The sequence below is a fragment of the Oncorhynchus gorbuscha genome, linkage group LG17 (genome assembly GCF_021184085.1).
Source record: "Oncorhynchus gorbuscha isolate QuinsamMale2020 ecotype Even-year linkage group LG17, OgorEven_v1.0, whole genome shotgun sequence".
NCBI lineage: Eukaryota > Metazoa > Chordata > Actinopteri > Salmoniformes > Salmonidae > Oncorhynchus > Oncorhynchus gorbuscha.
In genome coordinates, this window is record NC_060189.1 from 44,373,424 (window position 1) to 44,400,613 (window position 27,190).

Here is a 27,190-nt window from a genome sequence, read left to right on the forward strand (position 1 = left end):
CATTTCTAGCGATCTGTGTGCCAGTTATGATTTTCATTTTTTTTTTTTCGTGGAACAGTTTAATTTCAATAATAACAATGTAGTTTCTCAAAATCATTGTCACGTGGTTAATCATAAAAATGTGAATTAAAATATAAAAATCTCAAAGTTCAAATTCAACAAACGCGAGAGCCTCAGCCTCTGCTATATGGACACATTGACACACCAGGGAAAACTGTACAGGTATTGTATGATGTTTTCCCTGGAAATATGGGTTCCTCAGATCGTGCTATTTTCACGAGGTTTGTTGATTATGGAGGCCGGGAGAGTGTTGGAAAGATTTTTCAAATCCTGTGAGGAACTATTAGCATTCGCAATAGATGTTAAAAAACGGAATTAATTGACTTCCTGTGTGAGGTGAATAAAAAAGTACTGAAAGCTCAGCTCATTTGTGGTCAACGTGGTGAGTTAAAACAGTCAGAAATCAGACATCCCCAAATAGGCACTTTTCTACATTTGTGCGCAGCACGCCATGTACTTCTATGTATGCTCAGGGCCGTGCGCTCCCAGACCCATACTCATCGGTCATATGGAGCACTCCAAACAAAAGACAATTATAATTTTTTTACAAAACTCGTTAAATAATTACAACTTATTTCTCTGCAAACATTGTTTCCACTCCGAAAATGAGAATGTTAAAATGACTGTAATTAATACACGCATTAGCAGAAATGAATGTGACCAAATGACAGGGAATAACGGTGCATCTACTAGGCCTACTGGTGACATATGTAATGAGCAATTGATCAAAAATGAACAATCAAAAGGCAAACAATTCACAAAATGAAAACAATGAGCATGGAGAGCTGAGTGCATGCATTCTGGAGAGAGTCGTGCTATATCCGAGCCACTCCCCTTCTTCTTGTCTCAACATTTTTTATTATATTCAAGACACGTTATCTTCACACATATTTTAGATGCTTTTCACTGACAGCTGCAAGTCAATAATCAGCTAGGCCTATACCTATTGGGAAGCCCGCGTGGCAATAGGCCGAGCTGCTTATTGACCTCCGGCTTCTTGCTTGTGATTTGAAACCATCCACAGCCATTTTTTTTAAAGAAGCTAATGTTCCTCTGTTGCTAAGTCATGATCTCTGGTAAAGTATTTGAATGATTTTATTTAGACATGACTAATTCTATAATTTTGGCAAAACATCAATTTACTTTAGGGGAAGCCAGCATCTGAACAGTGCCCTGTGCAAACACCAACATTCCTTTCCAATTGGCTGCTTGAAACCAGAGACCTGTATATAATGACGAGATGCTCATGTCTCCGGGAGTTGTTGTCCCAAAAGGACGGAAGGCAGGTGACACGCTTAGGTCTGCATATTAAGCCCACAGAAACGCATTGGGCTTATTCTGGACAGATTCTGGTGAGAGTAAGCCCTCTCGCTTTGCCTGTTCCTCTCTGCTGAAACTATCTCACCGGAGAAAGCATCCGAGCGAGCGAAACTGCGCCCCTCTGTCTCAGTGTGTGTAGTCCATGTATCTGATGTTGTCTGGCCAAAAAGAGTATGACATGCCATACTATTTTTGTCCAGACAGCATCAGATACATGGTCTACACATACTGAGACAGAGGGGCGCTGTTTCACTTGCTTGGATGATTTGTCTTTGATTGATGCGTCTTACTGCGGGCCTGCTTCTTGGTCAAATAAATTGTCAACATTTCAAAATTGTATTTGGATGGGGAAGGATGTATGGTAGGACAGGCCGGGGCCACAATGCCGGCCCTGTGTATTGGCCATTGAAGGCTTTGAAGCCACCGGTTGGAGCAGTCCTCCTTAGAAATGAATGGGATTCTACATTATTTCAATGAAATGACAAAATTACATGTATTTACTTTTGTCTGTTTGTTGCTGTAGTGAGGACAGCAACTTTAGTCATCTAAAATAAACATACTTTAAGGAAAATGTTTTTATCTATTATTTTTTTTTCATTGTATAAATGTATTTTTAGCTCACATAATATACTCAAAACATGACGTAATCAAAAAGTATGCATTTTAAGGTGTCTGTAATAGTATAAATGTGGCAAACATGAACATAAATACATTTCTATAGCTTTCAAAATATATATTTTTTAAACTGGTGGGGGAGTGCCAAGATGGAGGTACAGTGGCTTCAACACACCGCTATCAATATTCTGCTGGTTATATAGATCATTGCTTGTGGGCTGCTGTGTCTAAACTCCTGTGATCTCACACGGTTACAGAAGAGGGCATTAGTATGACTTTTATTAATGCCATAAAGATAACCACATATACAGAATGCAGTGGATACACACACACACACACACAGCATATATGTATCCTGTGAAATTTCCATTTAGCTGAATTGCAAATACATTCCTGTGTTAATCCGCTTTAGTGGGTTGACATCTCCCTCTCTCTCTAGTACTGTGATGTGTTGTGAGGGTTTTTGGGCCGAGGTTTTAAATCAGCAGTTTAATTAAAATGGCAGGACACACGGGGGTCAGAGAGAGAGGATGTGGCAGAGCAGTATATAGCGTCTAGCAGGGTAAATCCATTTGAATTCAATCACTTTTTGACAGAATCCCCTTTGATTTATACAAACCTTTCCATACATGTTTGTCCACGGAAGAAGTGGTCAGAATGTGACGTTTTTGACCTGAATGACAACATACGCACAAAGCTGACTTACAGTGCCTTCGAAAAGTATTCAGACCCCTTGACATTCCACATTCTGTTACGTAACAGCCCTATTCACAAATGCATTAAATGGTTTCCCCCCACCCTAATCAATCTACACACAATACCCCATAATAACAAAGCAAAAACAGTTTTTCTTTCAAATTTGGCAAATGTATTAAAAATAAACACCTGAAAAAATCACATTTACCTAAGGATTCAGACCCTTTAACTCCGTACATTGTTGGAGTTTTATTGGGTATGATCTTACAAGCTTGGCACACCTGTATTTGGGGAGTTTCTCCTATTATTCTCTGCAGATCCTATCAAGCTCTGTCAGGTTGGATAGGGAGTGTCGCTGCACAGCTATTTTAAGGTCTGTTCAGAGATGTTGGATTGGGTTCAAGTCCGGGCTCTGGCTGGACCACTCAAGGATATTCAGAGACTTGTCCCAAAGCCACTCCTGTGTTGTCTTGGCTGTGTGCTTCGGGTCATTGTCCCGTTGGAAGTTGAACCTTTGCCCCAGTGTGAAGTCCTGAGTGCTCTGGAGCAGGTTTTCATCAAGGATCTCCCTGTACTTTTCTCTGTTCATCTTTCCCTCAGTCCCTGCCTCTATAAAACATCCCCACAGCATGATGCTGCCACCACCATGCTTCACTGTAGGGATGGTGCCAGGTTTCCTCCAGACGTGACACTTGACATACATGCCAAAGAGTTCAATCTTGGTTTCATCAGACCAGAGAATCTTGTTTTTCATGGTCTGAGAGTCCTTCAGGTTCCTTTTTTGCAAACTCCAAGCGGGCTGTCATGTGCCTTTTACTGAGGAGAGGCTTCCGTCTGGCTCACTATCATGAAGGCCTGATTGGTGGAGTGCTGCAGAGATAGTTGTCCTTCTGGAAGGTTCTCCCGACAGACAAACTCTAGAGCTCTGTCAAAGTGACCATCGGGTTCTTGGTCACCTCTCTCCCGATTGCTCAGTTTGACTGAGCGGACAGCTCTACGAAGAGTCTTGGTGGTGGTTCCAAACTTCTTCAATTTAAGAATGATGGAGGCCACTGTGTTCTTAGGGAACTTTAATTCTGCAGAAATGTTTTAGTACTCTTCCCCAGATCCGTGCCTTGATACAATCCTGTCTTGGAGCTCTACAGACAATTCCTTCGTACTCATGGCTTGGTTTTTGCTCTGAGATGCACTGTCAACTGTAAGACCTTATATAGACAGGTGTGTTTTCCAAATCAAATCCAATCAATTTAATGTACCAAAGGTGTACTCCAATCAAGTTGTAGACACATCTCAAGGATGATCAATGGACACAGGATGCACCTGAGCTCAATTTCAAGTCGCATAGGAAATGAATAAGATGCCCAGAGTAAACTGCCTGCTACTCAGTCCCAGAAGCTAAGATATACATAGTATTAGTATCAAACAAAACAAACATTTATTGTGGAACTGGGATTCTTGGGAGTGCATTCTGATGAAGATTAAGTGAATATTCATAATGCTATTTCTGACTTCTGTTGTCTACACAAAATTGCAGATATCTGTCTCTGAGCGCAGATTATAGCATGGTGTGCTTTTTCCGTAAAGTTGTTTTGAAATCTGACACAACGGTTGCATTGAGGAGAAGTGTATCTACAATTCCGTGCATAAGATTTGTATCTTTTATCAAGGTTTATTATGAGTATTTCTGTAAATTGATGTGGCTCTCTGCAAAATCACCGGATGTTTTGGAACTACTGAACGTAAAGCGCCAATGTAAACTGAGATTTGTTTTATATAAATATGAACTTTATCAAACAAAACATACATGTATTGTGTAACATGAAGTCCTATGAGTGTCATCTGATGAAGATCATCAAAGGTTAGTGATTCATTTATCTCTATTTCTGCTTTTTGTGACTCCTCTCTTTGGCTGGAAAAATGGCTGTGTTTTTCTGTGACTTGGCTCTGACCTAACATAATAGTTTCTGGAGCTTTCGCTGTAAAGCCTTTTTGAAATGTGGCTGGATTAACAAGAGTTTTATCTTTAAAATGATGCCTAATACTTGTATGTCTGAGGAATTTGATTTATGAAATTTCTGATTGAATTTGGCGCCCTGCAATTTCATTGGCTGTAGGCAAGGGGTTAGCAGAACCCCGTTCCCAGATAGGTTAAGAAAGACTTAGTAAAGACTGAAGCTACCGTCTCATCTTGGAGGTATTTGACAACCTTGAGGTTAGCCTAGCATTGTGTGACACACGAGAGAGAATGGCTTGGGGAAGATTAACGAGTTCATGTTCCCATGGGATATTAGTTACTGCTAAAGAATACTGTCTGCATTGATATCTGTGCTTGCTGTGGATCTTGTGAGGAAACCTGCAAGGAACTGCCATACTTCACTGAGGGAGTATCTACGAGTAGTGAGTAACCACAACGGTGGGGTGCTTCGGGTATTTATGTGTGTCATAATTTTTTTTGAGGTCCAACGTGCACAAAGGGTTTAAGTAAGCTTGAAATCATTTGGACAGGGGTTGTGCACGGCTCATTGGGGATTATTATTTTTTATTTATTTTGATGTGGTGCTTTGATGACAAAATGGCGCCAGAAGAAATGGCTTAAATCAGTTCTACCAAATCTCTATCAACATGCTAAATGTGCAACCAAAGGGAAAAAAAATCTAGATCACCTGTACCCCACACACAGAGACGCGTACAAAGCTCTCCCTCGCCCTCCATTTGGTAAATCCGACCACAACTCTATCCTCCTGATTCCTGCTTACAAGCAAAAATGAAAGCAGGAAGCACCAGTGACTCGTCTATAAAAAAGTGGTCAGATGAAGCAGATGCTAAACTACAGGACTCACACTCGTCTGATGTGGCAGGGCTTGCAAACTATTACAGACTACAAAGGGAAGCACAGCCGCGAGCTGCCCGGTGACACGAGCCTACCAGACGAGCTAAATACACTTCTATGCTCGCTTCGAGGCAAGCAACACTGAGGCATGCATGATGAGGGCATCAGCTGTTCCGGACGACTGTGTGATCATGCACTCCGTAGCTGATGTGAGTAAGGCCTTTAAACAGGTCAACATACACAAGGCCACAGGGCCAGACAGATTACCAGGACGTGTGCTCCGGGCATGTGCGGACCAGCTGGCAGGTGTCTTCACTGACATTTTCAACATGTCCCTGATTGAGTCTGTAATACCAACATGTTTCAAGCAGACCACCATAGTCCCTGTGCCCAAGAACACAAAGGTAACCTGCCGAAATAACTATAGACCCGTAGCACTCACGTCCGTAGCCATGAAGTGCTTTGAAAGGCTGGTAATGGCTCACATCAACACCATTATCCCAGAAACCCTAGACCCACTCCAATTTGCATACCGCCCAAACAGATCCACAGATGATGCAATCTCTATTGCACCCCAAACTGCCATTTCCCAAATGGACAAAAGGAACACCTATGTGAGAATGCTATTCATTGACTACAGCTCAGCGTTCAACACCATAGTACCCTCAAAGCTCATCACTAAGCTAAGGAACCTGGGACTAAACACCTTCCTCTGCAACTGGATCCTGGACTTCCTGACGGGCTGCCCCCAGGTGGTACGGGTAGGTAGCAACACATCTGCCACGCTGATCCTTAACACTGGAGCTCCCCAGGGGTGCGTGCTCAGTCCCCTCCTGTACTCCCTGTTCACCCACGACTGCATGGCCAGGCACGACTCCAACACCATCATTAAGCTTGCAGACGACACAACAGTGGTAGGCCTGATCACCGACAATGACGAGACAGCCTATAGGGAGGGGGTCAGAGACCTGGCCGGGTGGTGCCAGAATAACAACCTATCCCTCAACGTAACCAAGACGTTGGTTATGATGATTTTGGACTACAGGAAAAGGAGCACCAAGCACGCCCCCATTCTCATCGACGGGGCTGTAGTGGAGCAGGTTGAGAGCTTCAAATTCCTTGGTGTCCACATCAACAACAAACTAGAATGGTCCAAACACACCAAGACAGTGAAGAGGGTGAGACAAACTATAAAGATTTGAAATGGGTCCTGAGATACCTCAAAAGGTTCAAAAGCTGCAACATCGAGAGCAAACTGACCGGTTGCATCCCTGCCTGGTACAGCAATTGTCGTAAGGCACGACCGCAAGGCACTTCAGAGGGTAGTGCGTACGGCCCAGTATATCACTGGGGCAAAGCTGCCTGCCATCCAGGACCTCTACACCAGGGGGTGTCAGAGGAAGGCCCTAAAAATTGTCAAAGACCCCAGCCACCCCAGTCATAGACTGTTCTCTCTACTACCGCATAGCAAGCGGTACCGGAGTGCCAAGTCTAGGTTTTACCCCCAAGCCATAAGACTCCTGAACAGGTAACCAAAAGGTTACCCAAACTATTTGCATTGTGTGCCCCCCCAACCCCTCTGTTACGCTGCTGCTCTCTGTTTATCATATATGCAAAGTCACTTTAACTATACATTCATGTACATACTATCTCAATTGGCCCGACCAACCAGTGCTCCTGCATATCGGCTAACCGGGTTATCTGCATCGTGTCCATCACCCGCCATCCCCTATTTTTACGCTACTGCTACTCTCTGTTCATCATAGTCACTTTAACCATACCTACATGCACATACTACCTCAATAAGCCTGACTAACCGGTGTCTGTATATAGCCTTGCTACTGTTATTTTCAAATGTCTTTTTACTGTTGTTTTATTTCTTTACTTACATACACACATACCTTTTTTCACACTATTGGTTAGAGCCTGTAAGTAAGCATTTCACTGTAAGGTCTACACCTGTTGTATTCGGCGCACGTGACAAATAAACTTTGATTTGATTGTGATTTGAACCTTGAACCTTATGTATGTTGCCTTAGTGGAGTCATTTACGATTTCAATGTAATTTAATGCATGGGAAAGTATATCCTTATACAAAAAAATCTTTAATCATTCCATCTGAAGTTAATACCCTATTTGTCATCACCCTAGATAGTTTACAATAGATATTGGAGATGTCCTTCTCACCTAACATCCCATGCTGTTGGGATACTCCACATAAGTTAATATCGTGAGAGTCAAATTCGAGCCCGGTGAGAGAGCCCGGTGTTTTCGCCTTGTCTTTATGTGTAATTGTGTTTCAATTGATGAGGAAAATGTTTTATTTAATCCATTTAGATTAAGGCTAAATGTGTAAAGTGTAAAAAGTCAAGGGGTCTGAATACTTTCCAAATGCACGGCATTTTGTATACCCCACCGTACCATGAGGCATCCATGACTTCATCACTGGAAAAGATAAACGGTTGAGTTTGATATCATTTAAAAGCTGACAGTGTTGTCAAACTGTTTTAATAGTTTTTGAAAAAATGATTCTGTCATTTTTAAACCTTAACGTAAATGATCTAAAAAACAAATGAACTCAGATGTTTTTCATATTCACATACGTTTTAGCTTAGACTCTATTTCACATGTTGTGCAAACCATCGGTTGAGGCACAACATGATCTTGAATACAGGGTGGGTGTCATTTAAAGTATAGAAATATAATTCAGAGAATGGACCTATCCTATACTATGGAGGATTGACAGTATAATTTATAACAAATATTCCCATTCAAATCAATATTCTCTGATGTGTGGACCACCAACTATCTTTTTCAAATTGTTATTACAATTTATTCCATGTAATCAAGAGCATGCTGTGTCTCAACCTGAGATTATGTAAATCAGGGTCTAAATAAAATGATGCAAATATTATTTTTTTTAAACGGTGTTTATGCATTTTTAGATAATTGATGTTAAAGGTGCAATATGCAGAAATCCCTCTGCCATTTCCTGGTTGGATAGATTTGATTTCAGTTTATGTGACAAAACAACCAATGTATAGTGTAGAGCATCATTGTACCATCTAAACCGGTATGAAATATCTTTTCAATACCCAGAAATAATGTATTTTCAGCTGTTTGAAGCTGGTATATAAAACTGCAAGTCACTGGAAGCAAAGAAAAAGTTTACATAGAACAGATCTACCACTTCTTAGACTTGCTTTCAGTGAGAACGACAGATGTATAACTCACATTTCTTTGTGAATTTGGTCTGGTCACCCACAATTCACATATTGCAGCTTTATAACTTTTAAAAAGTAATACATTTAAAAGAAAATGTTTTCCCCAAGTGATCAAATAGTTTGTAAGCATCTAAATTACATCAATCTCAACCGTTTATCTTTTCCAGTGATGAAGACATCGATAACTCATGGTATGGAGGGGTATGGAAAAGGCACCATTATCTGTTGATTGTTTTAGAGTTCAGGTTCAGAAAGTGACTTCCTGAACACTCCCACAAAGGGCACATATGTATGTATAGAGGTTTCATTCAAATCAAAAAGGGTGCTGTGAAAACGTTATTGAATTCATCGATTTATCCGGCAACAAATTTTCACACACCCACGTATGCACATGTGCAGTCTCATCTGTAATGAGTCAGCCATGTTATTTGACTTTTAAAAGCATCAGACAGTTTATTGAATTGAATCAAGATACTACTGTATTTTCCCCTTTAAAGGCGTCCATATAAACAGGCCATGCAAATGAAGAACCAACTCGACAGTTTCTCAACGCAAACAGTGTTCTTTAAACTGTCAACGTTAGGGATCATTTGCATTCCACGTCCCGATGCAGACAGTCATATATTTTCAATGAGCACATAACAAACTGACTTCTACCTCCTAAAATGTCTTTAGATGGTAATTGCTGTTCAATGTTTCATCGCTCATGCATTCTTAAAAGACACTGTGGTGTGTGTGAGTGTAGTGGTTGATTTGAATGCCGCAAGAGTAGACCAAACACTTGGGGATTTCAGTCACACACGTGTCAATGGAGCCACTCTGAATAGGTCAGACTGATGTTGTGTGTCTGTTCAAGTGGTTGTGGGGCTCGCGCACGCACACACACACACACACACACACACACACACACACACACACACACACACACACACACACACACACACACACACACACACACACACACACACACACACACACACACACACACACACACACACACACACACACACACACACACACACACACACACAGAGCGGTTGGCTTTGGGTGCTCTCACCAGCTATGTACTTAATGCTGATTGTTAAGGTTCTGACTCGTTACAGGCTGTCATGCAAGAACAGTAGGGATGCTTCTAAGTTCAGGACTTTGTTGATCGACATCATCACCACACACACACTTAATCTAAAAAGGAAATAGAATATACATAATAGTAACACTGGAAATGCAGCAATACAACAGGAACTGTATATAGCCTAGATAGCATAGCATTACAGGAACATTGACCTATTCACACATTACTACAAACAAGATGTAAACACCTCAGCAGAGAGAGAGGCTAATTACTGACCCTCGCTCTGCAAGCAGGTAGAGATCTAATCTGACAGGCCATAAATCAAGTGCGCATATGCACCAGGCCATTTAGAATATTCTACTCATTTTAGCTGGCATATAACACACTCTCTCTCAGCATGATTAAGATGCACCACATACTCATAATGCTAAATACAACCATGCCAATATGACATTAAATGGCAAGACGATATGTATTAGTTAAACAGGTACACAATGCTACCACTGGCGACGAAACAAATATGTTACAAATGTAACAAGATAGGCAACACCAGCAAGGTTTCAGTAGCATGCATTAATCATCATAAACAATCCCCATCAATAAACGCCCCATCTTACGTTGCGGATGCATGCACAAACACTTCCAGGGTAAACGTGGGAAACGTGTCCATAAAGCCATCTTTTTCTTCTTCTATGGTATTATGGCGGTCCACAAACACACATTAAAAGGTGCATGCCGACACCCACTGTATACAGCATGAGATTTAAAAAAAAAATGGATACACCCATATTGTTCCCGAAATAATTAACAAAAGACAAAGAAACAAATACAAAAATCCATGTACTTCCTTAGTCAGATTCAGATGTCAACTCTGAACCCTACAGGCTCTGAGGCCTGAGAAGGAAGAGCAACTTTTTGCTTGCAATGTTTCGGGCCAGGAGTCCCAAGAACCTTTCAGTCGCAGATACAATTATGGACAGCTTCTTGGACTTCTTGTTTGCTTGGGGAGTTACAATTAATCACATGGGCAATAAACGCCACGAAATCCACCTTCTTCTTGATCAGCATAGTCAGTGTCCATCAACTGTTGAATGACCCTCTGAATATCCACAGATACGCAATCCACTGTCGTATCTTCAGCTCCACTCAACCCTGCAACTATTTTGCGTGCCTCTATGTAGGAGACCTGCTGTACCGCCATGACCTTTGCCACTTCAAACTCTACCCTACTTGATAGGCGGCCATACCTTTTTGCCATTGTGGCAAAACAACTGCTTGGATACGAAAGCTCTCATCACACATCTATCATACACTGCCTTCAGAATGTATTCCCACCCCTTGACTTTTCCCTCATTTTGTTGTTACAGCCTGAATTTAAAATGGGTTCAATTGAGATGTTGTGTTACTGATCCACACACAATACGCCCATAAAGTCAAAGTGGAATTATATTTTCAGAAATCTTTACAAATGAAGTGAATAAATGTTCAACCCTTTTGTTATGGCAAAAGCCTAAATAAGTTCAGGAGTCAAAATGTGCTTAACAAGTCACATAATAAGTTGCATCGACTCACTCTGTGTTCAATTATAGTGTTTAACCTGATTTTTAAATGACTACCCCATCTCTGTACCCCACACATTTACTGCATCTGTACAAAAGGGTCCCCTCGGGTTGAGCAGTGAATTTCAAGCACAGATTCATCCACAAAGACCAGGGAGGTTTTCCAATGGTTCGCAAAGAAGGGCACCTATTGGTAGATGGGTCAAAAAGAAAGCAGACATTAAATATCCCTCTGAACATGGTGCAGTTATTAATTATACTTTGGATGGTGTATCAATACACCCAGTCACTACAAAGATACAGGTGCCTTTCCTAACTAACCTAAGTGGCCGGAGAGGAAGGCAACCGCTAAGGGATTTCAACATGATGCCAAGGAGAGTTACAGAGTTGAATGGCTGTGATAGGAGATAGCTGAGGATGGATCACCAAAATTGTAGTTACTCCACAATACTAATATAAATGACAGAGTGAAAAGAAGGATGCTTGTACAGACTTTTTTTCTCTCAAATAATTGCATCCTGTTTGCGACAAGGCACTAAAGTTATACTACAAAAAATGTGGCAAAGAAAGGAGCTTTTTTTTTGTCCTGAATGCAAAGTGTTATGTTTGGGGCAAATCCAACACAACACATCACTGAGTACAGTACCACTCTTCATATTTTCAAGCATGGTATTGGCTGCATTATGTGTATGCTTGTCATCGGCAAGGACTAGGGAGTGTAGGATAAAAAGAAACAGAATACAGCTAAGGACAAGCAAAATCCTAAAAGAAAACTGCTTTCTGAATGGCAAACATACACAATCCACAGTCTCAATTGTCCCAAGGCTTAAACCTCCTTCTTTAACCTGTCTCCTCCCCTTCATCTACACCGATTGAAGTGGATTAAACAAGTGACATCAATAAGGGATCATAGCTTTCACCTGGATTCACCTGGTCAGTCTATGTCATGAAAGAGCAGGTGTTCATTGTCACGCCCTGGTCATTATATTTTGTGTTTTTGGTATATGTTTGGGTAGCCAGGGTGTGACATGGGTTTATATGTTGTGTTTTCGTATTGGGGTTTGTAGTAATTGGGATTGTGTATGATTAGGGGTGTGTCTAGTTAGGCTTGGCTGCCTGAGGCGATTCTCAATTGGAGTCAGCTGCTTATCGTTGTCTCTGATTGGGAACCGTATTTAGGCAGCCTGAGTTCGCGTTGTATTTTGTGGGTGTTTGTACCTGTGTCTGTGTAGTAGTCACCATATAGGCTGTAATTAGTTTCACTCGTTTGTTGTTTTCGTATTATCAGTTATTTCATCTACCGCGACATTCTTCATTAAAGTCATGAATAACCTACACGCTGCATTTCGGTCTGATTCTCTTCATACAACAGACGAATGACGTTACATTCATAATGTTTTCTATACTCAGTGTGTATTAGTGTATAATTTTCGGAAAATGTTAGAATTGTTTGACATGACATAGTATTTTGTGTGATCGTTGACAAAAAAATGACATTTAAATCAATTTTATTCCACTTTGTAACAGAAAGAAATGTGTCAAAAGTCAAGGGGTACGGATACTTTCTAAAGGCACTGTATCCCAGCTTCACATGTGAAGGGATATACTCTTTGTCAAACATCAATAATACGTAAATTGTGTTTAGAATAAATGTAGAGACATTTGTATCTTTGCTAAAAATGCATGTAATGCCTGACAATATTCCAGAAATGTATGACTAAGACATCTAGTCTACAGGGTGGCGAAAGAGGTTTCTAATTAAGGCTTCTTAAATTACTCTTTATGTATTGTTTAATGGCAGTGATGTAATTTAAATTGTGATAGTGAGTAACTTTTTTGATTTGTACTATATTTTGTTACGTTTGCAGCCCTTTTCTAAAATTGATGATTTCCCCCCCTCCCTCCCAATCAAGCTACACACAATACCCCATAATGACAAAGCAAAAGCAGGTTTTTAGAGATTTTCAAATCAAATCAAATCGAATTGGTTACATACACGTGGTTAGCAGAGGTTATTGCGGGTGTAGTAGAATGCTTGTGCTTCTAGCTCCGGCAGTGGCGTAAAAGGAGCATATCATCTCCACCCTACATGATACCCTAGACCCACTCCAATTTTCTTACCGCCCCAATAGGTCCACTGACGATGCAATCGCCATCACACTGCACACTGCCCTATCCCATCTGTACAAGAGGAATACCTACGTAAGAATGCTGTTCATTGACTACAGCTCAGCATTTAATACCATAGTACCCTCCAAACTCGTGATTCCTAGTCTATGCCTATAGGCAGCAGCCTCTAATGTGCTAGTGATGGCTGTTTTAACAGTCTGATGGCCTTGAGATAGAAGCTGTTTTTTCAGTCCCTTGGTCCCATTTTTGATGCACCTGTACTGACCTCGCCTTCTGGATGATAGTTGGGGTGAACAGGTAGTGGCTTGGGTGGTTGATGTCCTTTATGATCTTGTTGGCATTCGTGTGACATCGGGTGCTGTAGGTGTCCTGGAGGGCAGGTAGTTTGCCCCCGGTAATGCGTTGGGCAGACAGCACCATACAGCCGACAGGATGCTTTCTATAGTGTATCTGTAAACATTTGTGAGGGGTTTAGTTGACAAGCCAAATTTCTTTAGCGTCCCGAGGTTGAAGAGGCTCTGTTGTGCCTTCTTCACCACATTATCTGTGTGGGTGGACCATTTCAGTTTGTCAGTGATGTGTACGCCAAGGAACTTGAAGCTTTCTACCTTCTCCACTGCGGTCCCGTCGATGTAGATAGGGGAGTGCACCCTCTGCTGTTTCCTGAAGTCCACAATCATCTCCTTTGTTTTGTTGACGTTGAGTAAGAGGTTGTTCTCCAGGTACCACACTCCCAGAGCACTCACCTCCTCCCTGTAGGCTGTCTCGTCATCGTTGGTAATCAAGCCTACTACTGTTGTGTCGTCTGCAAACTTGATGATTGAGTTGGAGGCATGCTTGGCCATGCAATCATGGGTGAACAGGGAATACAGGAAGGGGCTGAGCACACACCCTTGTGGAGACCCAGTATTGACCCAATTACAAAGAAAAAGCCATATCTCAGACTGGCCAATAAAAATAAAATATTAAGATGGGCAAAAGAACACAGACACTGGACAGAGGAACTCTGCCTAGAAGGCCATCATACCGGAGTCGCCTCTTCACTGTTGACGTTGAGACATTGTATTGTGGGTGCTATTTAATGAAGCTGCCAGTTGAGAACTTGTGAGGCGTCTGTTTCTCAAACTAGACACTCTAATGTACTTGTCTTCTTGATCAGTTGTGCACCGGGGCCTACCACTCCTCTTTCTATTCTGGTTAGCGCCAGTTTGCACTGTTCTGTGAATGGAGTAGTACATAGCGTTGTATGAGATCTTCAGTTTCTTAACAATTTCTTCCATTACCAGGAAGTGTACTCCGAGCATGCGCTGACCAACTGGCAAGTGTCTTCACTGACATTTTCAACCACTCCCTGTCGGAGTCTGTAATACCACCATGTTTCAAGCAGACCACCATAGTCCCTGTGCCCAAGGAATTTAAGGCAACCTGTCTAAATGACTACCGACCCGTTGCACTCACGTCTGTAGCCATGAAAGGCTTTGAAAGGCTGGTCATGGCTCACATCAAAACCATTATCCCAGAAACCCTAGAAACACTCCAATTTGCATTTTATTGCACACCACCGCTAACTAGCTAGCCATTTCACATCAGCTACATCCGCATACTCGTCCATTTTCTGTGACCATTCTGGGACTACTCTTCTGAGTAGCTGTACCACGTCCTCCCTGATGTTTTCATTCATTTTCTCCCTCATTCGTTTGACTCTCAGGTTCCACAGTCTTTTGTACCGGTCCTGCACTCTCGACCTCTCCTTGAGCTCGTTGACTTCTGTACATAAGGTAGACACCTGTTTTTCCAAAGTAGAGACTTTCTGCTTACATTCCTTCACCTCCACTGCATTGAACTCCATTGCCTTGGTATGACTGGCAATCAACACACACTTCTGTGTCATCTGATAACCAAGATCTTCCATCTTTTTTTCTTGTGTATCAAGTCTGTCCAAGAGGGCGGCGATGGCAGCCAACACAGTAGCGGAGGATGACTGGGCTCATTAGGTTTAGTCAATTTCCGAAACGTGGGCTCCTTTAGTCGGTGTCATAGGTGGGGAAATCGCTCACCTCGTCACAGCTCTGTTTATCAATGCCGCTCGCCGTGAAATCCATAGCCATAGCATGCTCATGCTCCACCTGAGATGTGGATCTAGGACTTTCCATGGGCTCTTTCTGAACTTGCTCCATCTCTGTTTCATTTTCATTTTATATTTTCATTTTATTGGGTAAAAAAAAACATTACTGGGTGATTACACATATAGACTCTCTCTCTGTGTGACTCTCTGTGTGACATTAGTCAGCACCTCTACACTAAATCATTTTCTCAGAGTGTGCGCCAGCTCATGCTCCTTCACTAGATCATTTTCTTGGTTTGACATGGTTAGACTGTTGATTTCAACTGTTTAGTGGGGGTAAAAATAAATGACACATGATTTGTGAAGAGCTTTTTCAGACTATGGCAGCCGCTCAGCCCCCCATTTGCCGGAAGTCGTATCCAGAGATCAGAGACCGGAAAGCACTTGCTTTATCTTCTACAGTTTTGCCTGACAAAAACAGAGTAGGCCATGTTGATATTATCCATGAAATAGACTGTTGAGCCATCTACTACGGAGGCAACGTTGCCGGAACAATAATAGGCTACTTAGCCATTTTGGGTGGCTACTGGCTATATGTCTAAAGATAGCTGCGACATCACGCTGCCTTCAATATTATGGGATGAAGATGTAGCATATTCTGGCAAATTAATGACGGTGTTTGTAAGGTAGAAAAAGCCTACCCAGTTGGCAACGTGCATTCTGCATCCAGGCAGCCCTCCAAAGTGATAGCATGCGGTGCAGACAGACCGTGCTTTCCACCTGATCCTGCAACCTCCACTGCATACATGTAGGCTTTATGGTATGCCGTGACTAGAAGCGGCACCTTCGCTTGACAATGGCTTCGCTCCAAAAGATTGTCCGCTTCATGGGAGTGGTGCGTGGGCGTAGGCGTGAACCTATTCAAGTAAGTCAACAAATTGTTGGCTACAAGCAGGCCACTGTGTGTAGGCTAATGAGCTGCTAGCTAGCCAACTTTACTTGATATACTATAGCTTGGTGAAATATCATCAGCTAGCTAACTTCATATTAGCTGATGTAAGTTAAAAACTCACACTCTAACTGCATTTGTAGATAACAACAATGGAAGAGGGTGAAATGATTTGCTGCTCTAGCTGTCAGTAAAGAGAGTAGGTGTACTAATTAGATAGGACAGGTTGTGGGAGGACATTATGAAAAGATTCTCCAGTTCTAGTTTTTAGAGAGGAAAACTATGAAGACAGACGTAGAGATAATAGTCAGTGCTGTGTAATTGTAATATAATGAAACCTGTTTCTTTGTGATGATGTCTGTCCTGAGTTATGGAGAGCTGCGAAAGCTTGTCTGCAGATTAAGAGGTCCCAGTAAATGTCCCAAGAGACTGCTGGCACATCCTTGTATGTCATTGGTTGGATATGTACTTATGTTAGCAAATGTTGTATACAGAAATACAGTTAAAAGTCACACACAATGTACCGGTAGGCTACAAATGTATCACAACTGGATCAGGCCAATCCTGCTCCTAGAGATATGCTGGGTGCGCAGCTGTCTGTTCCAGCACACCTGATTCAACTTAACAAACCTAATGAGTTATTGTATTATTGCTGGGCTGGAATATTGCTCTAGTAATAATAGCCTAATTACCAAGATGTCTTACATCTACAAACGGGTTAGCTTATTTGTGAATTTGGAAATTATAGGTTGATTCCTTCAATGACGATTCATTCAAGTGTTGAAACTTGTTTTAATTGTTCACTTCAAATATTATTCAAGAGGAATTGGTGTCAATGTTCATTAATCACCGATCACAATTTTGCAATGAAAAGGTGTAAAGGGGATCTGTCTCTAATTTGTCTGTTTCAGTGTTGCTTCCTCAAATTAACATGACCTTTTTGTCCAGGTGTGAGCTCTCCAATCAGTTTTATTTGATTGTGTTGGAGTTGCATGAAACAATTTCACGTCAGAAGAATAATGGAGAAAATCATGCTTATGGTTAGCCTCATATACATTATCTATCATTTTAAATTGAGAACATATATCTGCTTCAGATGTACAACGACATTAGGCCAGTAATCCCATCATACAGTAGTCCTATGGCTGCATTGGTGACGCATGCCGTCATGATAAGCTGCAAAAGGGTTTCACATGGCTGATATCCTGAGACAGAGTGAATTTGGAAACTCTGGAGACTCTGTCTCAGGATATCAGCCATGTGAAACCATTTTGCAGCTTATCATGACGGCATGCGTCACCAATGCAGCCATAGGACTACTGTATGATGGGATTACTGGACTCATGGGCATGTGAAATGTACCCCATGTCATTGTACATCTGAAGCATATATATGTTCTCAATTTAAAATGATAGATAATGTATATGAGGATAACCATAAGCCAGATTTTCTCCATCATTTGTCTGACATGAAATTGTTTAATACAAATCCAACACTTGTATTCTAAGTACAGTACTGTACATGAAAATAAGCAGCTGACAATTTATAGGCTAATAAAAAATGCCAAAAAGGAAAACAAATGGGGCTTGTGGAGCGTGTTCATTCTACATGGAGGATTGCAGAGACTGTTAGTGTTGATCGTGGGTGAAGAGAGATTTGCACAATTTAATTTAGTCAACACATTCACAAAAGGTGGCTTTGATCACAGTTTATGAGGTTTAGGTTGATTGATGTTCATAGCTAGCTAGCAGCACAAGCAAACGTTGTTGTGCACCCACCATCAACACCAAAAATCTCTGCAATCCTCATCTATGCCATTGACCTGATTTTGTCTTTGTATTCTAGCAAAGCGACATCATATAGAATTGGAAAACCAGAAGCAGCGATGATTGGTTTCCCTCCAAACCACCTTTGCAGGTGGTTTGAAATGTTTTTTGAAATATCTGATTCCATGTGGATCTTGGTCACTTCAATCTGCCAATTTGAACAAGGCTTTACAGTTCTTTCTCTGTCACATACACTTAATATTCTCCTTTATGTTCCTTATGTAACAGTATTCCTTCTGTCCCTCTCCTCGCCCCAACCTGGGCTTGAACCAGGTGCCCTCTGCACACAATCACCCGGGAAGCATCATTACCTATCGCTCCACAAAAGCCAACTACTTCAAGGTCTCAGAGTGGGTGACGCACCGCTAACTAGCTAGCCATTTCACACTGGTTACACCCACCCCACTTTGACCTCCTCCTTCTCCACAGCAACCCGTGATCCAGATCAATGTAACAGAGATGCTTTCCTCCCTCTCCTTGCCCTGCACCCTGGGCTTGAATCAGGTACCCTCTGAAGCAACTACTTCAAGGCCTCAGAGCGAGTGATGTCACTGAATGAAACGCTACTAGCGCATGCCGCTATCAAGCTAGCCATTTCATACCGGTTACACTTAGTCATCACTTCTTCCTCCTCTCTTCCTCTGCACTCTCCTGTCTTCTTTCCTGTGGTCCATTATAGCTCAGTTAATAGAGCCTGCCGCTTGGATAAAAGTGTCTGCTAAATGGCATCTATTATTTATATATATATATATTATTCTCACTCCCTTGCACTAAACTTCAATCCCACACTTCTCTTTCCTATATTTTTACTCCTCCAAAAGCAACCCCCCCTTGCCCTCCCACAGGGGACCGTTCTTCCGCCCTTCTCACCCCATATTGTTCCAGAAGTCAATGATTGTGTTTGACTAAACACCTGATGAAACAGGGGTCAATAATCCCCTATCCTTCAAGGCTCCTCGCCGAATGGCACACTATTCACTATATAGTGCAATACTTTTGACCAGGGCCCATAGAGATCTGGTCAAAATGTGTGAGCTATGTAGGGAAGAGGATGTCATTTTGGACACAGCCCAGTGTAATAGGCAGCATATAGGGCTCAAGCGGTTGGTTGGTGGGCCAGACAAGTCCCTGGGGATAAAATACAATCAGACAGAGCAAGATATGATCTGTGGGATCAGCAGGAGTCCTCCAATAATCCTATCAGGCTGTTAATTAAGTTTGGCAACAGAAACATGAGCTACTGGTCCCTGTGGAGTCATCATAGCTGACTGGAACTGAGCAGGATAACGGATCACAAACACATTGAAGTTGGAACTGTGACGACCCTCCCACTCTGTCTGTCGTATTCTTTCTTTGTTCTTGTTTCCTTATTAGGATGCCGGTGGGCGGAGTTGGGAGGGTCGTCATCTACATGGGAAACACCTGGGCCCGGTGTGTCCCAGGATAAATACACCACTTCCCCATTCATGGAAGAGACTCTCTCCATGCAGACACCTTTATAGATTTTTGTTGTGCATCTTGGTGGTTCTTGGTTGTTTGCTTTGGCACCTTTCAACACCCTGCATTATCACATTCATGCATGCAAAACACTCACTTACACTACTGATTACACACACCATTGTATATTGTACTTAGTTTACTTTATTTAATATATATCTTGTTACTCCTTATCTCCACGTTGTCTCCCTTTTTGTTATGGGCTTTGAGCCGGTTCATGACAGAACACTACTTTGGATTGGACAGTGCCAGGTTAGAGTAAGGACATATTTCAAGTCTGAAGTAGTGTGACGTCTGAAGTAGTGTGCGACTGAATGAAATGCATGTCTATGAACTCTTTTGGAGCTGAACAGGACACCAACCCATTGAACAACACTATGCTGGATAGGACTGTGTCATCTATTGGACAAAATACAGTGCCTTCAGAAAGTATTCAGACCCCTTGACTTTTTCCACATTTTGTTACGCTACAGCCTTATGTCGAATGTCCTTGAGGGGCCCAGCCAGAGCCTGGACTTAAAACGATCGATCATCTCTGGAGAGACCTGAAAATACCTGTGCAGTAACACTCCCCATTCAACCAGATTGAGCATGATAGGATCTGCAGAGAAGAATGGGAGAAACTCCCCAAAAACAGGTGTCCCAGGTTTGTTGCGTCATACCCAAGAAGACTTGCAGCTGCAATCGCTGCCAAAAGGTGCTTCAGCAAAGTACTAAGTAAAGGGTCTGAATACTTAAATGTGATATTTCAGTTTTTGCTTCGTCATTATGGCGTATTGTGTGTAGATTGATGAGGGAAAAACACAATTTAATCCATTTCAGAATAAGGCTGTATCGTAACAATGTGGAAAAAGGGGACTAAATGCTTTCCCGAATGCACTGCACATAAAATTCTACTTGTATTTAAAAGAAGAAAGTGCATCACCTGTTAGGATATGGGGGAAAAGGTAAACATCAGCTGTTCTTTGCTGTTATTATACACGAGGACATAACATCAATGATTGTGGTGAAGAAAAGGGGCCTTTACGATGATGAATTACGCCATTGAAAAGAAACCCAGCTGTTTGTGTTTCATAGATCAATTTGTGTCTGGCTTATTCGTTATGCTACAGCACTATTCCCAAGTAGAGCGGAAACAGATCAGAAAGAGAGAACAAAATCAACCCATTTTATCCATCTCTTCCTCTTCTATGATTACAACCCATTCATCATGCCATCAAGCCCTCATCTACGGCCTTTTCTTTATTGTAGCTGGTATATAAAAGCTGCCCTAATGACAAACCCTGTCTCTGTAGTGAGGAGAGCTGGGACAGTGTCTGTGTCTGATATGGCGCCCTATTCCATTTTATAGTGCACTACCCTTTGTAGAATACAAAGCGCCGGTCAAAAGTAGTGCACTATTAAGGAAATAGGGTGCCATTTGGGATGCGGCCCTGGCCTTTTGGTTCCAGCCAAAATGATTGCTTGTGGGGCCTGTTCCAGCCAAAATGCACCATATTGAGTCACTTATGAGGATTAATGGACACAGTCTTATCATATGGACAGATAATTAAGATAAGGCCCTGTTGGGCTCTGGCCAAGTCTGTTTGGCTGCTCCACCAGGCAGGCCCGGGGAGGACTTTGTCACTGTAGCCAGAGGCAGGGGATGGAGGGATGGAGGGAGAAGAAATGAGGGAGACCACGCCAAAGACTAGTGCCAGCCAAAGCTGTGAAAAATCAACACCACACACATAGACAGACGATCACACACGCGCGACCGCACGCACACACACAGATGTGTTAGAAAGAGTCAGGTCTTCACTGGTAAGTGGTAACACATTTGGCAAGGTGTTCAGAAGAGTGACACAGCAGCCTTCCTAATGAGTACACCTGTCTCAGTGTGTCCTTCTAGTCCCTTTAGTCATCAGTGTGTACAGCATCAGTTTGAGTGTTAATTCTCCCCTAGTGTTACAGTGAGGCCAAGGCTGCGTCCTAAATGGCACCCTATTCCCTACATAGGGCCCTATGGGACTTGGTAAAGGTAGTGCACTAAAATATAGGTAATAGGGTACCGAATAGGATGCATCCATAGTCACTGAAGCAAATTCATCAATGAAGCCAATTCATCTGTGTCTTCATGACAATACATCTTCCTAACAAGCTGCTTCCCTGCGGCAGAGAAAATAGTTTTCATCCATCACTACAGTCCCTGGTTCGATCCAGGCTGTATCACATCCGGTCGTGATTTGGGAGTCCCATAGGGCGGCGCACAATTGGCCCAGCGTCGTTCAGGTTTGGCCAGGGTAGGCCGCCGTTGTAAATAAGAATTTGTTCTTAATGGACTTGCCCAGTTAAATAAATATTTTTTTTTTAAATGTAAAAATAACAACTTCCACATCTGTCAAGTGTTGGTTGAAACACTTTTCAGGTAATTTAGAAAAATAACAAATTGTCTTACCCACCTATTGTAAATTAAGGGCTCTAAACATTTTAACTTGTTCTTCTAAATGAAGCTGTTTACCCCTGGAATGTAGAGACACGACAAGTACACCACTTAAGTGGCAGGATCCCTGCAGTGCCATGCTGAATAAAGCTTTGAAGGTGTTCTTGTAAATGAAGTGTTTACCCTGTGTGTGTGTGTGTGTGTGTGTGTGTGTGTGTGTGGGTGTGTGTGCCATGTGAATGTGTGGTGTGTGTGTGTGTGTGTGTGTGTGTGTGTGCCAAGCAGTGCTGGGAGATGGAACAGGAAATACAAGAGACACAGGAGATGATAACAGCAAGGCGACAGGAGAGAAGGAGGAAAGGAAATCTTAAATACAGATATGGTAGAGGGATGAGAGAGGGATGAATACACCCCAGATAGGAATGAATAATGATTGAATAGCCTTGTGTTTTCTGCAGGGGCATCAAAAATCTATTGTCCCGAAGGGGGCTCGGGCCCCTGTATCGAAAGGTAAACACTTGAAACAGCTTTTTCTTAGAGCCATAATTATTATCTAAGAATACCTCCCGAGCTGTCTGTATCTTCCTGACTGTTTAATTTAAAAAAAACATTTTTTAAAGTAACTAAATATGCTTCTTTGCATCTATGCTAAAAATTTGGGTAAAAGATTGAAAGGAATGTGAGTCTTATTCAGTACATTTAGTAATTACCTGCTTTTCTACAAGGCAAACCTTCTAAGATAGTTAGGCAGGCTAGCTACTTCAACTTGATTAAAGCTAGCTAAAGCTAACTTCATAACAGTGCTAGGTGGCTAGTAGTATTACAGAGAAACAACAACACCAAAACATGTTTCTTTTCTTCTTTAATAAGGGACAAATCTGAGGGGGCACGTGCCCCTGTGACCCCTATGGGTATAAAGCCTTTGGTGGTCTGTAGGGAGATGATGTGCTTCCTTAACAGATAGTCGGTGTTGAAATCTTAAGCGTGTGAAAATCAAGTATCTCTGTGCACCTCTCTCCATTGTCTGTCATGTTGTTTTTTTCATTATCTTTATCTGATCCTTCCACAACCACTCTCTCTACATTACCCTATCTCTCATTTTCTCAAACAAAACAAATCTGTCTATAATTTTCCTCCTCTCCTCTCCTCTCCTCTCCTCTCCTCTCCTCTCCTCTCCTCTCCTCTCCTCTCCTCTCCTCTCCTCTCCTCTCCTCTCCTCTCCTCTCCTCTCCTCTCCTCTCCTCTCCTCTGCTCTGCTCTGCTCTGCTCTGCTCTGCTCTGCTCTCTATTGCTTTCTAGTTGAGCAGTAGGAGATGGTGAGGTGCTGTGTACTCCTGCCTCCCCACTGTGAGATATCACACATCCAATCTGCCGGTTCTCAGCAGGGGATCAAAGACTCCCTGCAGGCCTACAGGCAGGTGAAGATGCTTAACTCCCCCTCGTCTCTCATCTCAGCCCTGTGGAGCCCTGTGGAGCAGCAGGGTCAAACAAGCCTCCCCGTTAGGACGAAGCTGAAAGAAGGGGGGAGTTAAATGTCTAAAGGCTTTTAACTTGACAACTCTCAGGAGCTCTAGAAGAGCGAAAAAATGATTTAAAACTTTATCCCTTTTCAATTGGCTAGTGTCGACCAACTGAGGGCGAAAAATGCACAGCTCTCACACTTCAACTCTAAAAGAAGTAACTTATCTAGGTTAAAATCATTGCTGGCAGTAGCACTGTCTTTTCGAAGAGTGCAGAGCCGATCCAGACTCAATGCATAGAGACTCGCTGTCAGACATGGCTCGCTCTCCTCAGAAATCAATCTCAAAGACATTAACATGCAAACACCATGGTTTCACTGTAGAGATGTATAATTTAATTTCCCCATTGTAATGCCACTGTCCCTCCAGTGACTCTCTCTCCCTGTCTGGTATAGCGTGGAATCAGACACAATGTGAGGAGGTTAAACTTAGAAACAATCACTCACACAGATACATCTAAGCCCTAAGCTCCTTCTCTCCTTCTCTTTTCATCCCTCTCTCTTACTCTCTCTGTTTGTCTCTCCATCCCTTCTGTCTCTCCTCTCTCTCTGCCATTACCCCACATCTTTCATCGCTCTCTCTCACTCTCTCACGCTCTCTCCCGCTTTCCCACTCCAACCCCCGCTCTCCCACTCCAACCCCCCCAACCCCTCTCATCTCTCATTTTTTTTAGTTTGTCTGTCTCTTTGGCTGGAGATGATAGAGAAACGATTTGGAGTCTGCTCACGTCAGGGCGATTCTTTATCTCAGCGTGACACTGCTGTGCCTGCCTGTCTGTTCCTGGGGCGAGGGGAGCGAGGGATGGGGAAGAGGTGGAGACGGGGGGATATCTCCTGTCCTCTAGTGACAGTGACAGTTATGACACTGACAGACTAGAGAGAGAGAGAAAAGAGAGAGAGAGAGAGGGTGATAAAAAGAGAGAGTAAGAGAGTGATAGAGACACATGCACACTTTGAAAAGTTAGAGAAAGATTGGTTCTTTAAGAGAAAGATTGCTGTGTTGCTGAGCGAGGTGATGAAAAATAAAGAAGATGATGAGAAAAGGGAGTGGAGAGGAAGGTTATGATGGAGAGAGAGAGAGAGAGAGAGAGAGAGAGAGAGAGAGAGAGAGAGAGAGAGAGAGAGAGAGAGAGAGAGAGAGCGAGAGAGCGAGAGAGCGAGAGAGAGAGAAGCCTTTGTGAGCAGAGATGGGAAGTATTTCTGTAAGATTTATTTCAATTACTTCAGAGTATTTTATCATTTGTATTACACTGAAGTACACTCCAATGTACAGTACCACGTTTGGACACACCTACTCATTGAAGAGTTTTTCTTTATCTTTACTATTTTCTACATTGTAGAATAATAGTTAAGACATCAAAACTATGAAAAAACTATGAAATAATCATATAGTAAGCAAAAAAAGTGTTAAAAAATCTGATTCTTCAAAGTAGCCACCCTTTGCCTTGATGACAGCTTTGCACACTCTTGGCATTCTCCCAATGAGCTTCAACTGCTTTAACAAAAGTCTTGAAGGAGTTCCCACATATGCTGAGCACTTGTCGGCTGCTTTTCCACTCTGCGATACAACTCATCCAAAACCCTCTCAATTGGGTTGCGGTCGGGTGATTGTGGAGGCAAGGGTCATCTGATGCAGCACTCCATCACTCCTTCTTGGTCAAATAGTCCTTACACAGACTGGAGGTGTGTGTTGGGTCATTGTCCTGCTGAAAAACAAATGATAGTCCCAATAAGAGCAAACCATATGGGATGGTGTATCGCTGCAGAATGCTGTGGTAGCCATGCTGGATAAGTGTGCCTTGAATTCTAAATAAATCCCTGACAGTGTCACCAGCAAAGCACCTCCACACCATCACACTTCTTTCTCCATGCTTCACGGTGGAAACCACACACGTGGAAGTCATCCGTTCATCTACTCTGCATCTCACAAAGACATGGCGTTTGGAACCAGTAATCTCCAATTTGAACTCCAGACCAAAGGACAGATTTCCACCTGTCTAATGTCCAGTGTTTCTTGGCCAAAGCAAGTCTCATCTTCTTATTGGTGTCCTTTAGTAGGTCTCCTCTGAACAGTTGATGTTGAGATGTGTCTCTTACTTGAACTCTGTGAAACATTTATTTGGGCTGCAATCTGAGATGCAGTGCAATCTGAGCTGCTAATGAATGTATCTTCTAAAGCAGAGGTAACTCTGGGTTTTCCTTTCCTGTGGTGGTCCTCATGAGAGCCAGTTTCATCATAGGGCTTGATGGTTTTTGCGACTTCACTTGAAGAAACTTTAAAGTTCTTGACATTTTCCGGATTAACTGACCTTCATGTCTTAAAGTAATAATGGACTGTAGTTTCTCTTTGCTTATTTGAGCTGTTCTTGCCATAATATGGACTTGGTCTTTTACCAAATAGGCCTATGTTCTGTATACACCCCTACCTTGTCACAACTCAACTGATTGGCTCAAACTCATTGAAAAGGAAAACAATTCCACAAATTAACTTTTAATAAGGCACATCTCTTAATTGAAATGCATTCCAGCTGACTACCTCATGAAGCTGGTTGAGAGAATGCCAAAAATGTGCAAAGCTGTCATCAAGGCAAAGGGTGGCTACTTTGAAGAATCTGAAATATAAAATATTTCTTATTATTTCAGAGTTTTGATGTCTTCATTATTATTTTACAATGTAGAAAATAGCAGAAATAAAGAAAAACCCTTGAATGAGTAGGTGCGTCCAAACTTTTGACTGGTACTGTATTTTTTAAGAACACAAGTTACTTTCATATAGCGGTTCATCCTTTTGTGGCCCCCTACATTGTTATCCGATGTCTGATGGCACTATGTTGTGATAAGAGCGTCTGTGAAATAAACAAAATATAAATGTACATGTTGATCTAATGAGTTCCGCACCGTAACAAGGTCAATAATAATACCCAGTGTGCTTTGCAGTTCATTTTGGTATGTTCACATGTACATTTACATTTTGATCATTTAGCAGACACTCTTATCCAGAGTGCATACAGTCAGTGCATTCAACTAAGGTAGATAAACAACAACATATCACAGTTATAGCAAGTAATACGTTGCTGTAACCTTTACTGAGAAGGTTGTTGTAACAGTTGTTGTATGAAGGAGAGGACAAAAGCGCAGCGTGGTAAGTGTTCATCTTGGTTTTTAATAAGAATAGTGAACACTGAAACAAAAACAATAAAACGACAAACGAACAGTCCTGGGGACCCTAGCCACTGGTCCCGAATGGACGGGAGATTCCGGCAACTCCGGAGTGAAGGGCGATTCCGGTAGCACCGGAGTAACGAACGGCTCTGGCAGGCGGCTCTGGCCGCTCCTGACTGACGGGCGGCTCTGGCCGCTCCTGACTGACGGGCGGCTCTGGCCGCTCCTGACTGACGGGCGGCTC

At 42.3% G+C, this 27,190-nt stretch overlaps 1 protein-coding gene across 1 annotated transcript in view; it reads right to left on the bottom strand.

The window, feature by feature from the left end:
* Positions 1–27,190, bottom strand: part of LOC124002125 (transmembrane protein 121-like) — a 63,370-nt gene that overhangs the window by 6,869 nt on the left and 29,311 nt on the right. The gene's annotated exons all lie outside the window — the stretch shown is intronic.